This window comes from Coenobita brevimanus, chromosome 109 (genome assembly GCF_032717465.1).
Source record: "Coenobita brevimanus isolate Jiangsu-jjx chromosome 109, ASM3271746v2, whole genome shotgun sequence".
Taxonomy (NCBI): domain Eukaryota; kingdom Metazoa; phylum Arthropoda; class Malacostraca; order Decapoda; family Coenobitidae; genus Coenobita; species Coenobita brevimanus.
The window spans coordinates 3,856,740-3,866,003 of NC_137062.1; positions in this window are offsets into that span (position 1 = coordinate 3,856,740).

Genomic DNA, 9,264 nt, shown 5'->3' on the forward strand with positions numbered 1-9,264 from the left:
CAAAAAGAATTTAGAAAAGAGAAAGAATAAAAAGGAGAAACAAAGAAGAATAAAGGTAAAGTAAAAGGTAAAGGTGGGAGCAGACGCCAGGAACGTTTAGCCGCGGTGCTCAACTCGGTAACATAGGCCTTTGAGCCTGTGGCGGGTTATTCACCCAATATCCTGGGATACAAGGCCACTGCATCATCCAGGTTACCACAGTTACCTTCCCTAGGTGTTACCCTTGGTACTCATTTTACCCACCAACCCACAAGGGCTGGATGCACACCTGAGTCGAGGAGAAAAACAGAAGTAAAGAAAAGGAGAAAGAACTAAAGTACAACAGAAGTCAACAGTAGTATGAACAAAAAACGAAGGGAAAAAGAAAAAGGGAAATGAGAAAGATGGATTAATAAAGGAGCATTCTGATGATGAGGGTGGAACTCCAGACGCCTATATACTGTATGAGTGCCAAGCCGCTCCAGTTTACATCACGTTGGCCTCTACTTCGCATGATCAATTGTTGCTGCAATATGTAGTGAATAAAGAAGGAAAGACGAGAAAGAAGGGGGAGAAGAAAGAAAATGGAAGGGGAAAAGAAAAGAAAAAAGAAAAAAAGAAATGAAAATGATAAAGAGAGGAGAAAGGGAAATGACAAACAAAATGAAGAAAGGGAAAGAATGAAGGAAAGAGAAAGAAAGAAGATAAGAAGAAAGAGAAACAAAACATGAAACGAATGAAAAGTAAAGAAAGATTGGGAAAAAGAAAGAAAATCAGCCGCTCCACCATACTTCATCTTGCCTCTTACCTCTCTTTTTGCTTATAGTGTTAGTGGAGAAACAAAGGACGAAAGAAAACAAGTGATGAAGAATGAAGAAAGCAAAGCAAAAAAGTGAGGAGACAAAAAAGCTAAAGAACAGTATACTGGAAATTGAAACAGCATACCCCTCACCTCACCTCCAAAAAAAGGAAAATATATATGAAAGGAAGGAAAAAGTACGAACAGTGGAAATACAAGGAAAAAAATTGAAAGATATGAATGAAGATGATAACGAGGAAACACAGAAAAAAAGGAGGTAAAGGAGAAGAAATGGGAAATAAAGAAAAGGAGGAGCACTTTGAAATTTTAACTTAGTCCAGGTGTAGTAGAGTCCCAGGCCGCTGCACCTTACTTCATCTCGCCTCCTACCTCTCTTGTAGCTTGTGATGCTGTGATATAGTGGTGGCTGTGATCTAACGCACCTAATGCTGGTAATTATGGTGCTTGTAACGATGGTGACGACAATATTGAAGAAGATGGTGATATTGTTTACCACTGATGAACAAAGTTAAATGGACTGATGATGATGATGATGATGATGATGATGGTGGTGGTGGTGGTGGTGGTGGTGGTGGTGGTGGTGGTGGTGATGGTGGTGGTGGTGGTGATAATGATTATGTAGTAGGTTACTATGATTTTGCTGGATATGATAATGGTGATGATGATATACAGTAATACAACTGACGTGTATTATGTTAACTGTATGGGTGGTTATGACGACGATGATAGTGTGGTGGTTGTGGTGGTGATTTGTAGTGTAGGTTACTATGATGGCTATAGATATGATGGTGATGGTGATGTAGGTCACAAATCACCAGTATAATGGTAATTCCATGAACAATGATGGTGGTGGTGGTGGTGGTGGTGGTAGTGGTGATGGTGATGTGCAGTAGGTTACTATAATGATGATAAGCTTACTTCATCACGTCTCCTAGCTGTTTGTAGCTTGTGATGCTCTAATATAATGGAGAAAGTAAGGATGAAGAAAGAAAAAAATTGAAGAAAATAGAAATCAGGGAAAAAAAGCATGGCGAGAAAGACATAAAAAGTGATTAAATAATTAGAGAAAAAATACATCAGCCAAAAATATAAAATGTAAAAGAGAAAATAAGAAGGGAAGCGGGATGAAACTAATATAAGTAGGTGGAAAGGAATAAAAACAAGAAACAAAGGAGAAAGGAAGAAGTTCAAAAATGGGAGGGAAAGATGGAAGGGGTAAAGAGAAGCTTAAGGCATGTGATCTGAAAAAAAGGCAAGGAAAGTGAAAAAAAATAAAATTGGAAAACGGGGATAAAAACGGAGCATTATCTAAAAAGGGCCAGACTCGAGACACATTTGTTAGAATCTCAGGCCGATCCGCCTTACTTCACCCTGGCTCCTACTTCCCTGGCAGTTGTGTCGCTGTAACAGTAAAGAAAGAAAAGAAACCAGGGGACAACTAGAAAGAAGAAATAAAAATAAAGGAAGAAGAGAAAAGGGAAGGAAAGGAGAAACACAGAGGAAGACAGGACAGGGACAACAAGTAAGGAAGACAGTGAAAGACAGAGTTTGAGCTTGGAAGAAGAAAAGGAGGACTATGATTAAAATAATGAATCCCAAATTAAGGGACATACTGCATCACTTTTAGGTCAAAATGGTGCCTTCAGTTTGATGACGCATTTTTACGCCATCGATCCTTGACGCAAGGCCATGCGTGTGTGTGTGTGTGTGTGTGTGTGTGTGTGTGTGTGTGTGTGTGTGTGTGTGTGTGTGTGTTAACAAAATAGCTAAATTCAATTTTTAATCAAACAAGTAGATGGGTTCTGGGTCAGCAAATGAGATCTTTCAAGGCACTAAAATATAACACACTACATAACAGTTAGAAACATTAATATGCTGCTAATATGTAACATAGAGGTATGAGGAAAGTCGTGCCTAAATTCGATAGAGCTGGAGGAAACAGCAGTGGAGATTCTAGCTAGGGAATGTCGCACACAACAAATCATGACGTCATGGAAAAGTCGTACCACACACCTGATGGAAATCACCACAGACTCATACACGTGCCACACACATGACCCAACCAGTCATATGCAGGGGAAATTGGAGGGACTGGGCAGAAGGGGTTGGGACGCGATAGAAAACAGAGAGGCACGGTGGAAAAAGCAGGAGTAGAGGGAACGGCGTTAGCTAGTATAAACCACCCATACTTTAGTACTGCTTTTGTCAGTATAACTCCCTTTGGGAATAAAACTGCCATCAAACCCCAGACTCATCTTTATCTTTCTCCTGCCATCCACGACAAGACCAACTTGAAAATTCTCTCCTCTTACTGCAGTTTAATCTAAGATATTTGGAATCGCCTCGGCTACAGCTGCGAGACTTTTGGTGGCAGCGATACTACGACTACTACAACTACTGTGCTGTTAATCATGATAACTGTGACAATGATAAGAATAATGATTTTGATTATTTATATAAAAGAACAGCTGTAGAAAAAGAACATCAACTATCACCAAATGAATAATAAGACCAAAGCGAATAAATCTATTGTTTACAATTTTTTATAGATTAACTTCGTATGAAAATCACTTCTATAACATATGGTAGCCAAATTATAATGCCATTATGTCCTCTTAGCTGTGAAAATATCACTTCTTTTACATTAGGAAATCCACTAAAGTTGCAATAGCATATGTCCTGTTAACTCTGCGTGGAAATCACTCTTGTTGCTTGAGGGAATGCACCACTCTCACAACTTGGTCATTAAGTTGGAGTTGTGTGAAATTCGATAAGCCTTTGATCTGGTTACTTTAGTCATTTTCGATTCTCGAGCCTGTCTAATATGTCTAATATACACTTGGCCATCAACTGAACTCAAAGGAGTTAGGGATCGTCGTCAGGGTAGAAATATACCGCTACTGGCAGTTCATTAACACATTCTATAAAAATCTACCAGTCTAAACTCTCGTTGCAAACCCCATTTTTATGTGTTAGAATCCGGGCATAGACTTGACAGCCCTTTCCCTGAAGCCCAGAAGTCCTGCTACGTGCCACACAACTGCGCATATCAAAATTTGGCGCTGCTAGTCACCGTCGATAATGAATAACGGCAAGTCCTGTCTCTTCCAGAACTGGCGTAATAGTATTAGCAGGGCTGTTCTTATAATTGTCGGTGTGTTTTGTGGAAGATCAGCAAAGTCTGTTTAAACGAATTTCACTAAACTTTCCCCTGCCGCAGACTGGGATTGATGTCGCGTCCTTTCGCGCAGCAGACAAGATTCCTAACTAACTGACAACGACCTCCGCCATTTATATCATTATTATATCTTAAAAAATAAAAAATCCTTTCATATATTAGGGTACTCTCACTTTGTGACAACACGCTGGGCACGTCATTAGCATGAATAACTGATGGCTTGGCAAAGGTGTCATGGGATAAGTGGATGGAGAAAAATGTATTAGCGACATTTGAAAAGAAAACTCGTACTGAAACTTGTTTTGTTTAATCACTCCTTTCCCTGACACCTCCTGGTTAATCTGTTGTAGCTTAATTAGACAGGCAATGAAAATGATTAGGGAAATAAATGGTGCTCTGTCTCGGTCTCTGTCTCGTCTCGTCTGTCTGTCTGTATGTAGGCATAATATGAGATAATACTATATGTAACTACAGTATGTAACTGTATTGCTATAGGTAACAATATGTAGTTAACGTTTATCCTGCTGACTGCATGTACTGTTTCTTCCTCTTTTCTTCATGCAGTTTCTAACAGCATCCGGCTAAACTATTCACACTTACATCCTTCATTGTTTATGCTCTTAAACTAGGCTATATGGAAACTCATCCTCAGATCTCACAGCGCTGTTTTTTTTTTTTTTTTTTTTTTTCCATTTCCGCATCACGCAGTCTATGACACTATCCAATATATTTTCATCAACAATCGAACGCTACCTTACCCACGCCAGACAACGCCCTCATAACCATGAACTTATTTCAGGCAATTGTTGTCTCTTCGGCCATATTTACACACACAGTTAAGTTTAAATACCACCCATCATGTTTCTTCACCACCTGCCAGAAACTCAAGATTCCCAACACAACTGCTAAGCTCTTATTAACCAAATAAAATCGTCTGGTAACTGTAATGATATGAACAAGCGCGTTCGTCTGTTGTGTGACCTGTGGCGCCATGATACCATCAAAGAGGTGAGGAGATGTTGCTGGGCGTGGTGAGTAAAGAAATGAGCGGCATAGGATGGACCCCTGGAAGGCGGTGACACTGGGACAGGAATATTTGCCTCGCAAGATTGAGTATCGTCGAATTAGTAGTTTTGGTGCAGTGAAAGCTTACTTCAAAATGTACTCAAGAATGAAAGTGTCACAGAGGTAAAGAAATGACCGTGTGAGACAAGGAAATAATTGGGATAAGCTGACAGTGGGGAGTGGAAGGTGGAGCGAGATTGCGACAATAGGAGCTGTGTTATTGATTATTCAACCCTTTCTGTCCGGTTACCTGTAATACCCATATATCCTTGCTACCTCCAGCAGATTTTATTCAAGTGTGGGGAAACCTCATGCAATCAGTGCGTAAATGAAAGCTATATCTAAACTTTTCTTTTAGAAAACCCCTTACAGAGACGAATAAAACAGTTTAAAGAAAACAAAAATGACATGGTAAATTCGTCATCAAACGGAAGAGCCCCTGCAGCAAAGGTATGTTTCAAACTTCCTTTGACATCAAGAACAATAAGAAGATAGAGCTGTGTTACTCTCATATACTTGGCGTCTTTCAGTGAAGGTAAACAATATGCCCTTGGGCTAAAGGAGTTGAGGGAGAAGAGAACCAGTGCTGGGGTGAGGGAGAAGAAGACAGATATCAAAGGAAAATACAAAGGGATAAGATGGAGGAGACGAAGACAAAGAGATGAGGGAGCAAAAACACAGAGTGAGAGAGAGAGTAATTAAATGTGAGCAACAAAACAAAGGAGAATGCTACTAGTCTAAAGGTCAATAATCGTGGCCAAAACATTAACAATGCAAATATTTAAGTTTACAAACATTACAAAAAGTTAACACACACACACTCACACACACACACACACACACACACACACACATATGGCTTTGGTTCCACCTGAGCCACATCAGGATTCCCTCACCGTTGTCTCTCCCGCCCCTGAGGCAGAATTTGTGGTGGTTGGCTCTGTGGTGATTTCCAGGAGCAGTGCCATAGCTCTTTCCCTGAGGCAGGTGTCTTGTGTGGGTGATTTGTAACCCTTTCACGCCTTGGGGGGAAAAGCAAGGTAGTATGCCAATAAACAAAAAAAGATCCAGCCGATCATCGCAAACACTTCTCTTTAGCCCTTGATTATTTTCTCATTAGAGTGGAAAGTACGTGATTATACAGGGTGGTGCAAAAGTAGGTTGAAATTTACCATTTATTCCAACACAGAAGACACACTTATAGTCTCGTAAGTGTTCAAAGTGTCCGCCCTCACCATTGACACATTCCTGGAGTATGTCAGCCACACTTCGACACATAAGAGTTTTACATAAGACTTTGATAAACATAATAAAACATAATAATGTTAATCTACTTTTGCACGACCCTGTATTTTTGCTGTTTTCGCATAAGAAAAATGATAATCATCCCTCCAGCTACAATTCCCACCTGAGAAATGAAGAGTAGCCATAACTCTTGCCCTGAGCCATGTGTCTTGCCCACTTTCTATGCCTTATCGTCATCATCATCATCATCATCATCATCATCATCATCATCGTCGTCATCATCATCATTGCTTCTTTATGACCAACTATAAATGAGGGTTAATGCTGAGAGGGGAAAAAAAAAAAGATCTGAGGTGTTTATTAGAACTTGGAGTTGAGTATTTGTACCCGTTCATTTCACAGAAAGAGGTAATACCATAATGTGATTAACAAACACACAAATAGCTCAGTAAAGAAAGAGGACTCATAGAGTGCAACACTCCCTCAGTTAGTCTACCGGTCGACCACTTGACAGTTCTCGACGACCTTGAAATTCGAAGATTTGTTGCCAATCCGAAATACATCATCTTTGCCTGACCATCAACCCTTCTTCCAAATTTGATCCAAATAGGATAAAAAATTTTGAAATGAAAGAAAATCATTCGGGATCCGAACGCTAATCGCCCGCCAAATATGGTGTTGGCCAGGTTACAAGAGCCGTGGGCAAATGTCCCCTCCTGGGGAGTCGGAACCCGGCATCCCCCCGGTAGGGGCCATGAGGCAACGCCCTCCCCATGAGGGCCAGGGGTCGGGCCCCCCCTGGGGGGGACGGACGGAGGCGCCCATCCCTGGGGAACCGGGGGGCGCTACCCCCGGGGGAGTCCGAAGGCGGCGCCACTCCTTGGGGGGCTTGGGGGCCGTGCCCCCCACCCGGAGGGGGCCTGAAGATTTTGGCCATATCTTGATACCCAGAATATTTCATGTTGATAGCTCAAGCCGTTCATGAGATGTAATGGGAACACACACACACACACACACACACACACACACACACACACACACACACACACACACACACACACACACACACCAAGGAAAATAATACCTCGCTTTCTGCTTGAGAAGTGTGGAAATAATAAATGAAAAAAAGAAAGACACTGGTGTCATTAAATAGTACAGTTGAGGTTAATCTATCTATCTATAGCCCGACGCCCTAATCCCGCAAAGGGTGGCCGCAGACAAAACGCCTCCAAGTCATCTGTCACCCACCATTTGACTACCCTCCCCCCAACTCACCCTCCCCTCCCTCATATACCTCTCAACTCCATCCCTCCACCTCATCCTCGGTCTACCCCTCCCTCTCCCTCCCTCCACCTCACCTACATACACCCTCTTAGTCAGTCTTTCATTCTCCATTCTCTCCACATGTCCAAACCACCTCAGTGTATTTCTCCTAATCTTCTCAACCACATCCACATCTACCCCACAACGTTCCTTCACTTCTTCATTCGTCAACCTGTCCCTCCATGTCACTCCACATGCTCCTCTCAAGTAACTCATTTCCACTGCTCTCACTCTTGACTTGTTCCCCTCTTGCAAGGTCCACGCCTCGCTTCCATACGTCAGGGTAGGGATCACAATACTATCATGCAGTGACTTCTTAACTTCCATACTCACCTCCCTATTTCTCATCACTGCTTTCAGTGTGCCAACAACCTTCCTTCCCTGCTGTACCCTTTCACGTACTTCATCCCCCAAAGTTCCATCTTTACTAATCACACTACCCAAGTACTTGAATGCACTCACATTCTCCATATCCTCACCATCCAACCTCACTGCACACTCTGTGACTTCATTCCTCTCAAACACCATAACTTTACTTTTGTTTACATTAACTTTCAGATTCCTCCTCCTACACTCTGTCCCAAATTCATTCACCAAACCTTACAACTCCCATTCATCGTCACTCAACAATACTGTATCATCAGCAAACAGCAACACAGGAAGCTTCCAAATCTCACCCTCATTCATTAGGGCCAGCCCCACATCCACTGCCCTACCTTGCACCTCCTTTACTTTCAGTAATTCTTAAACTATTACGTGGTGAGGGAAGGAAGGGGTTGGTGGACTGATCTGTACCTCATCATTGCCAGCAAATAGTTATCATAATCCTTATTATCATCTTCATTATCATCACAGTTTGGACCCCCGACATATGTACCCGAGCGACAGATTAATCGCATCAGCAAGAATTGGGGGCAGGGATCGGGAGGAAAACTCTAGTGCAGTAGCGAACTTTTTTTGATATCTCAACAAAATTTCAAGTTACAAGAAAGATAGACACCAATCTGGAAATCACATAAGAATCCCCAGTTATTTTCATTTTATAAACAACCCGTAATTTCCAATAGTTTTTCTGTAAATCGAGGAAACGACTTTTTATAAGGCAGATTAGCGTAACAGCCGGCTGTGCAAGAAGTAACTGTCTAAGGTTGCGTGGGTAGCGCAGCAGTATTTTTCAACGATTGCTGAGAGAGTTGATTTTAGGAAGTGCGAGGGAATATTTTTGGTGTCAAACGATTTTTTAAAAGGCAAATTTGCGTAACAACCGGCTGCGCAAGAAGTAACAGTCTAAGGTTGGGTGAGTAACGCAACAGGATTTTCCGACGTTTGATGAAAGAGTTGGTTTTAGGAAGTGTGAGGGAATATTTTCCGTGTAATCTAATAAGTTCTTTTTAGTATTTTCAGGTCAGGAAATCAGAGGAAGATGAGCCACATGAGACAATATTCAGCACTGCCTGACTTGCTCGCTCGCTCGCTCGAACACGTTCCACACTTTCACCGTGGTCGCCAATTACATCATCCCATTCCCAATTCCCACCCACAGAAAATAAGAGCACAGTCATAACTCTTGCCTTGAGGCGTGTGTCTTATGTGTGAAATGGAGAGGCTGAAGGCTGTTCGTACCGTCTCACGCCAAGGGAACTATTCATTAAGT